A 9,029-nucleotide genomic window follows, 5' to 3' on the forward strand; every position below is an offset into this window, starting at 1 on the left:
CACCTCCTCCCTCCAGGGCCTCTCCCTCCTTCCCTGGAGGACATTCTCTCCATGTTTTCATCTGGAAACAGCCCCACTGCAACTACAGAGATCCCAAACTGCTTCAGCCCCGTTCAGACAAACCCAACCTGGCTGCCTGGGCCCTGCTCGTGGACAGAGCAGTTTTCCAGACATCCTGAGGGGATGGGAATGGAGCTCCAGGAACATCCTTAGTCTCACCCTAAGTTGTCCTTAGGATCTTCCAGCTGCCAGCTCAGCAAGGCCATCCCTGTTTACCCCAGGGAGAGCTGAGGAAGGGGTGTGGATTGCAGAATGGATCCCTGGTGCTGAGGACCAACCACATCCCTGTCCCCTCCTGCAGCTTCCCCAGCACCCATTGCCATTCGGCGAGGGATTACCCAGCTGCTGCTGCAGGGCAGAGCTCTTTCCTGGCACTTCAACCCTTTCTCCACATTCCTGCTGTTATCCCAGCACCCAGAAACGGGATTTGAGATCCCCAAAGCCTGGCTGGGGAGTCAGTTCCACACAGTCCCAGCTCCATCACCTGCTGTGCATCCCAAGCAAGGGAGAAGCAGCAGAGAAGTCGTTCTGTGGATAAAGAATTCCCAGGGGCCTCCTTGTGCCTGGAGCAGCAGCTCTGCAGCTGGAGCGGAGGGACGTGCCTTGAGAGCAGGGCAAAGCTGGGAATGAGCCCTTCTGAGACATTCCAGCCCATCCTGCTGATCTGACTGTTTCCACAGCATTGAATATTGATCCATGGGCTGGGAGGCACTGGAATGGCCTCTGTGCTGGAGCAGGGATGGGAGTGCCTGGAATGAGGCACGGCTTGGAGTCACTCAGGGCTGCCCCCATCACTCTCACAGCTCCTGAAAGGTGCCTGTGCTCAGTTGGGCTGGGCTCTTTCTCCAGCAGCACTGACACAACCAGAGCACACGGCCTCGAGCTGTACCAAGGGAAATACAGGTTGGATAGCAGGAAAAAGTTTTTCACAGAAAGGTGATAAAGTTGTGGAATGGCTGCCCAGGGAGGTGGTGCAGTCCCCATCCCTGGGGGTGTTTAACAAAGCCTGGATGTGGCACTGGGGGCCAGGGTTGAGTTGAGGGGTTGGGGCTGGGTTGGACTCGGTGACCTTGAAGATTTCTTCCAACCCAGTGATTCTGTGAATTCTGTGAATTCTGTGGCTCAGGGACCTGCCAGAACCCAGTGTGGCACCAGCCTGTCACCACTCTGCTCTCATTCCAGGACATGGGGATGTTGTTTCTGGGTGTCAAGCAAGCCCTGAGTCTGCCCTGAGAGGTGTTTCCTGCTGCTTCCCTCAGTGACTGCCATGGAAATCCAGCCCTCTCCCAAACAAGGGCTGCTCCTCTCCCCTCCATTATTTGCTCTCCTCGTTCTGCTCACTGCTGTGCTTGGCTGCTGCTCTCAGGGCATCCCAGTCCCTGTGCTGCCTTGTGCAGGCTGGCTTAGAACAGAGACTGGACAGAGCTAAAGAATAAAGCAGGGATTCATTAGGAGGCCTCAATGGATCCACCTTGGGCAGCACAAGAGCCCAGCCAGGGCTGCACCCAAAATGAACCAAAATGGTCACAGAATGCACAACCAGTCACAGGGTCTCTCACTTTGATCAGTTCTGCTCCATTTGCATCTTGGAGTTCATTGTCCAGTTCCAGCTCCAGCCCATGCAGTCCCATCCTTGTTTATCTCTCCTCAGCCCATGTTGTTTCTGCTCTTGGGCCTGAGATTTGGATCATTTGTCCTTGGTGCCCAGCTGGAGCAGGAATTGTTCTGTCTCCCTGCTCTGTGCACAGAGCTCACCATGCCCTGATATGCAGCTCAGAATTACACATTAAAGCAGCACAGAATCTGAAAAATACAAAATCTAAACCTGAGGCATCACAAGGGCTGCTGATTCCTGCTTTTCTCCAGCTGGAAAAAATCATTAGATACCCTGACACGCCAGTCTGGCCCCACTGTGGACTGCAGCCACCTCCTGCCCAGTTCCAGAGATGGGATGGGGCAGCAGGAAACCACCTCTGCTCCTGTGGGAATACTGTGAGTGCCCCACAGTGCCGTGCTCTTCCCATCCCCCAGTGGATGCACTGGAAATGGGAATGGTGTCTCCTCAGCTTCAGCAGCACCACAGAGTGCACTGATGGCCAGGAATGGAATTCTGGGATTTGATAAGCAGAGATGGAATTCCAGGATTTGATGGGCAGGGATGGAATTCTGGGATTTGATGGGCAGGGATGGAATTCTGGGATTTGATGGGCAGGGATGGAATTCCATGATTTGATGGCCAGGGATGGAATTCTGGGATTTGATGGGCAAGGATGGAATTCCAGGATTTGATGGCCAGGGATGGAATTCTGGGATTTGATGGGCAGGGATGGAATTCCAGGATTTGATGGGCAGGGATGGAATTCTGGGATTTGATGGGCAAGGATGGAATTCCAGGATTTGAGGGCCAGGGATGGAATTCTGGGATTTGATGGGCAGGGATGGAATTCCATGATTTGATGGGCAAGGATGGAATTCTGGGATTTGATGGGCAAGGATGGAATTCCAGGATTTGATGGCCAGGGATGGAATTCTGGGATTTGATGGGCAGGGATGGAATTCCAGGATTTGATGGGCAGGGATGGAATTCTGGGATTTGATGGGCAAGGATGGAATTCCAGGATTTGAGGGCCAGGGATGGAATTCTGGGATTTGATGGGCAGGGATGGAATTCCATGATTTGATGGGCAAGGATGGAATTCTGGGATTTGATGGGCAAGGATGGAATTCCAGGATTTGATGGCCAGGGATGGAATTCTGGGATTTGATAGCCAGGGATGGAATTCCAGGATTTGATGGCCAGGGATGGAATTCCATGATTTGATGGGCAGGAATGGAATTCTGGGATTTAATGGGCAGAGATGGAATTCCATGATTTGATGGGCAGGGATGGAATTCTAGGATTTGATGGCCAGGGATGGAATTCCATGATTTGATGGCCAGGAATGGAATTCTGGGATTTGATAAGCAGAGATGGAATTCCAGGATTTGATGGGCAGGGATGGAATTCCAGGATTTGATAGCCAGGAATGGAATTCTGGGATTTGATGGGCAAGGATGGAATTCTAGGATTTGAGGGCCAGGGATGGAATTCTAGGATTCGATGGGCAGGAATGGAATTCCGGGATTTGATGGGCAAGGATGGAATTTCAGGATTTGATGGCCAGGGATGGAATTCTGGGATTTGATGGGCAGGGATGGAATTCCATGATTTGATGGGCAAGGATGGAATTCTGGGATTTGATGGGCAGGGATGGAATTCCGGGATTTGATGGGCAGGGATGGAATTCCAGGATTTCCCATGGGATTTGGGCTCCTGGCTGGATCCATGGCTAGGGAAGCAGGATGCTCCTGGCCTGGGGCAGGCTGGGATACAGCCCTGGCTCCCTCCTCGGCAGGGGCTGTGTTTTCCAGCTGCCAGCAATTTCCATGAAAAACCTCATCAGCGCAGTCAAAACACGTTGGCTGAAACTGTGCAATTTTGGGGGAAAAAAAAAAAAAAAAAAAAGATATTTTAAGCAATGTCTTGGTCAACAGATAGAAAACCTGGGGAGCCTGGAGGAAGGGATGTGGGAAATGGGGAATTTTAAAGGGAATTTTTGGGGGGCAGAGTGTTGAAGACAAGGAATGGTGGTGACAAAGTGGCCAAACATTGGTGTGGGGACAGGCTGTCCACATGTGGAAATTCCCAGCTTGGGAATACAGGGAGAGATCTGACAGGATCCTGAGCAAAGCCCAGGACACAGGAGCCACAGCTGCTGCCAGCCAGGCTCTGTTTTGCTCATTCCTGGCAATCTTCAAACACAATTTTGCTGTGACAGGTCCAGTTCCTCATGACATTTTTGTCTCCTAACCTGATTGTGCTCAGGAATGAAGTGGCCCAGGAGTTCATCAGTCCCAAAACCTCCTTGGGAGGCAGTTTTGGAGAGGCAGACTTGGAGCTCCCCAGCTGGAAATGGAGGAGCTGCAGCCCCGCTGAGATCCAAGGTGCTGTGAGCACATTTCTTGCTCAAGAGGTCAGCATTTCATGGCCTGTCCCAAAAGAGGGAATTTTTGGGGGTAGATTATTCCAGAGGTTCCTCAGCACGTGGTCAACCATGGGATGATGCTGTGGGTGCTCCCAGGTCCTGCAGGATGAGGGAGTGGAGCTCCTCCCCTCTCCTGACCAGGTGAGACGTGGAATAAGATAACCAGAGGAGCTGTGGCTGCCCCTGGATCCCTGAAAGTGTCCAAGGCCAGGCTGGATGGGGACTGGAGCAGCCTGGGACAGTGGGAGGTGTCCCTGCCCATGGACCTGATCCTTCAAGTCCCTTCCAACCCAAACCAGTCTGGAATTCCATGATCCAGTCATTGCCACAGCCTCGAATGCCTCCAGCACAGAGCATTCCTTGGAGCACACATCCTCTCTCAAACAATTCAGGATTTTATCTTTTATGGTGATTTTGCCCAAATCAAAGTAAAAAAAAAAAAAAGTACTAAAATATGTCTATTCCCATCTTATTGTATTTTAATAGGATTAAGTATCCTTGTGCTATCAAAATGTCTGTTTCAACATTTGCAGGCTGAGGAATTTCTCTCTCTGTTCCAAATGACATTTAGGAACAAAATTGAATCTAAGTGTTCCTTCTACTTGTGTTTGAAACAGTCCAAATTGCAGTGACGTATTTGGGCTTTGTTGACACGGAACATTTGGATTAATCCAAAAGAAACACTTCCCGAACTTCATCTCCAGAAAACACTCAGACTTTGATGGGCCTGTTTCATTTGCAAATGAAGGGGAAAAAAAAGAGGGAGAAAAAGTCACATCCTCAGCATTTCCCGGGAAACTGCTGCTCCTTTCCTTCCCTGTGGTCTCTGAGGGCTGGGATGGTCTCCAGGGAGGAACCAGCCATGGGATCATGGGCAGCTGGGGCTGGGCAGGGTGGGGGGGATGCAGTGCAGCTGGCACTGGGCAGACTGGGACCTGGGACTGGTGGCCCCATCCCCAGCTGTGGGACCTCCCAGTCTGATCCAGCTTGGTTTTCTCAGAAGCCAAGAGAAGCTGGAAGTGTCCAAGGCCAGTTTGGACAGGGCTTGGAGCAATCTGGGATAGTGGAAGGGGACAGAATGAGATGAGTTTTAACATCTCGTTCCATGACTCCATGATGCCATGATTCCATGAGTCCATGATTCCATGAGTCCATGATTCTATCGTGCTATGAATCCATGATTCCATGACTCCATGATTCCATGACTCCATGATTCATTAATGCCATGATTCCATGATTCCATTATTCTATCCTTCCATGATTTCATGATTCCATGATTCTATTATGCCATGAATCCATGATTCCATGATTGATTCCATGATTCCATGATTTTGTGATTCCATGACTCCATGATTCCATAATGCCATGAGTCCATGATGCCATGAGTTCATAATTCCATGATGCCATGATTTCATTATTGCATGATTCCAGGATTCCATGACTCCCTGATTCCATGATTCTAAGATTCCATCATTCCATGACAAGCTGTCCCAGAAGATGTCACCCACCCTTCTCCCAGCCCTCAGCCCCAGTTCCTACAAGCTTGGCCACCAGAGGATCAGCCTCTGGTGATCATGGAATGATTCCCATCCCTTGGAATCCCACATTCCAAGGGATGGGAAGCTTTGGACACTACTTCCAGCCAGGCCTGGTGCATGTCAGGAGCATTCCCAGCAGCAGGAATCTGGTGGCCTGCAGGGAGCATCAGCAGTGAGGGGTTCAGGGAATGTCTCTGCTGCTGTGGGTCAACCTTGGGGCTCCTCTCCCATCCATGGGTGCTGTTTGCTGATCCGTGTCCTCCATCCACCAGCTATGGGCTCTGTGTGCCAGGGCACGGCTCACTGGGAGAGATTTCACAGATCCCAGGATCACTGAGGTTGGAAAAGCCCTCCAGGATTATGGAGTCCAAGCTGTGCCTGATCCCTTCCTTGTCCCCAGCCCAGAGCTCTCAGTGCCACCTCCAGCCCTTCCTGGGACACCTCCAGGGATGGGCACTCCAAACCCCCCTGGGCAGCCCCTCCCAATCCCCGAGCCCCCTTTCCATGGGGAAATTCCTGCTGTGCCCACCCTGGGCCTGCCCTGGCCCAGCCTGAGGCCGTTCCCTCTGCTCCTGTCCCTGTTCCCTGGAGCACAGCCCGACCCCCCGGCTGTCCCCTCCTGTCAGGAGCTGTGCAGAGCCACAAGGGCCCCCTGAGCCTCCTTTGCTCCAGGCTGAGCCCCTGCCCAGCTCCCTCAGCCCCTCCTGGGGCTCCAGCCCCTTCCCAGCTCCGTTCCCTGCCCTGGACACGCTCCAGCCCCTGCAGGGCTCTGTGGCCATGAGGGCCCAGAACAGGACACAGCCCTCGAGGTGCCCCAGCAGTGCCAGCACAGGGGACAGGCCCTGCCCTGCTCCTGCTGCCACACTGGTTTTGATCCAGGCCAGGTGCCCACGGCCTCCTTGGGCACCCCTGGGCACCCCTGGGCTCGTTTACTCTCAAGTCTGATGCTGCTTTACCCACTCAGGCAGGGCTGGAATTTTGCTGGAATTAATAAACCAGCAAGGCCCAGACCCTGCACTGTGTCCTCTCCCTGTCCCTCATCCCTGGTGGGAGATGTCACCAGGACAGGGTGGCATTTTTGGGGTGAGGAGAGCCTGAGATATTCCCTCAACAACAGGGCAGCTTCCAGCAATCACCTAACGAGGAGCAGGCAGAGAGCAGCCAGCAGAGCTGCGGTGGCAGGGACGTGATGTCCTGGGGACAGGGGGACAGTGACTCACTGCAACCTCCTCAGGGGGGAGGGAAGGCAGATGAACTCATGCTGCCAAAGAGGGGAAGGGGAATCAGATGGGTTTTGCAAATATATCAGGGGAGTCTCAAATACTGGCAAGAAAGTAGAAGCCATTAATAAATTAGGAAGAAGATTAAATTAATGATGACTCTCAAATGGCTGAAGCACTGCAGAGCCTTCTAAAATCTGCCTTTAACTAAAAAAAAAAAAAAAGAAAGAAGAAAAGGAAGAGAAGACAAGCTAAAGAGTTTCTGTGGACAATAAGAAAACAAAGGAAATCTTGTCAAATTATCACATTTGAACCTTAAGGAAAGGCAGGTGAAGCTGAGCAGGGCTGAGGTGGGACCAGGAATAAAGCAGAGCCCCAGAGTGGAGTTGTTGGAGTGAGAGAGGGGCAGGAACTGACCCGAGGGGTTGGGCAGGGAAGTGCAGCAGCTGCAGGAGGGACAGACAGCAGCAGCCACAACTGCAAGATCCTCTCCAAGCCCCAAAGGGGAGCCCAGAGCCAGGGAGGCTGCTGGAAAGGAAGGATCGGGGCAGGGCACCAGCCCAGCAGGCACAGCCGCTGCAGGGGCTTTGCCCACCCACAGAATTTCTGCCCCACACTGCCCAGGGCAATGGGGGAAGGCTTTTCCTCCCTTCTCCCCTCTGGAGCTGCTTCCAGGGGAGCCACTCTGGGCTTCTGGGTCTGGGAATAAATTGGGGGATCCAGACAATCAGAGGAAATGGTGGGAAGTCCTCACTGGGCACAGAGATGGGAACAGCAGCTGTAGGTCCAGCTGTGGGATGGTTCTGGAATGGGAATGGTGATTTCCATGGCACCTGGATAAAATGTGGTATGGCACAGGAATGGGAGAATCACTGAATGACAGAATGTCCTGGCCTGGAAGGGATGCCCAGGAATCATCAATCCAACCCCTGTCCCTGCCCAGACCCCCCAGCAATCCCCCCTGTGCATCCCTGGTGTCCAAAGGCTCCTGGAGCTCTGGCAGCCTCGGGGCCGTGCCCATTCCCTGGGCAGTGCCAGCACCCTCTGAGGGGAGAAACTTCTCCCAAAACTCAGCCTGGCCCAGCCCCAGCTGTCCCTGGGGAGGAGCTGCAGCCCCTGGTGCCCTCAGCCAGGATGCCCCAAGTCCTGACCCAGAGGAGCAGGACAGATCCCCCTGTCCCAGCTGCTGGCTCTCTGCAGGATCAGGGAGGCCTGGCTGGATCAGTCCCACATCCTCACTCCCAGGAGGTTTCACATTATTCTGTATCATTATCCCCCACAAATATAAGGACCACAGCTGGGTTTAGCCCAGAGCAGGGATTTTGGCCCAGATTTGGCAGGAGGAAGCCCTGCAGGAGGGAACAGCAGGCAGAGCCCTGGAGGAGCCCTGCAGTGCCTGGGGCTGGGCTGGGGACAGCGGGATGCTGAGGCAAGGGGGGGATGCTGCAGGACCAGCATGGAGAGAGGGATGGTTCCAGAGCGTCCCATGGCTCCTCTGCCCTCCCTGCTGCTCTGGCAGCTGTTTCCCTCCACACCCACCCCATAAAAGGGGTCTCAGGGGGTCACTGAGGACCACCCCAAGCAGAGGGGACCCCCCAGATGTCCCCAAGCATCCTTAGGGACCCAGCACCGTGCAGGGTCAGGCCTGGTGGTGCTGGCAGCAGATTCCCAGCAGGATCCCAGTGCCTGGGCACAGCTGGAGGCCCTGCTGGCCCCAGGAGCCCCAGGAGAGAGGCACAGGGAGCTGCTGAGGGGTTTGGGAGGCAGATGAGATGAACTCAATGTGTGCAGCTCTGCTGATCAATCACACAGGAGGGGCTGGATCCCTGAGTGCCTGAAGGGTGGAACAGAGGAGGGGGAAATTGCTCACTGGAGCTGGGGCTCAGGGCTGCTGACCCAGCTCCTCCTGCCCTCCATGGGGGTTCTGAGCCCCAGCCAAAGGGTGCCTGGGCAGCAGGGAAAGCTCCTGGCCCATGGCTGAGTGTCAAGGAGGTCTGCAGGATCGATCTGGGATGGGGGATGGAGCAGAGAACCAGGTGGGGAAATGGCTGTGCAAGGAGAGCAGTGGGGTGAGGAAGGTGGGACGGGACAGGTGAAACCCGCTAAGGCTGGACAGATGAGGAGCTGAAAAATTGAGATGCAAAGGTTGGAGAGATGAGGAGCTGAAAACTTGAGAAATTCCAAGA

This window comes from Melospiza melodia, chromosome 14, assembly GCF_035770615.1.
Source record: "Melospiza melodia melodia isolate bMelMel2 chromosome 14, bMelMel2.pri, whole genome shotgun sequence".
Taxonomy (NCBI): Eukaryota; Metazoa; Chordata; class Aves; order Passeriformes; family Passerellidae; genus Melospiza; species Melospiza melodia.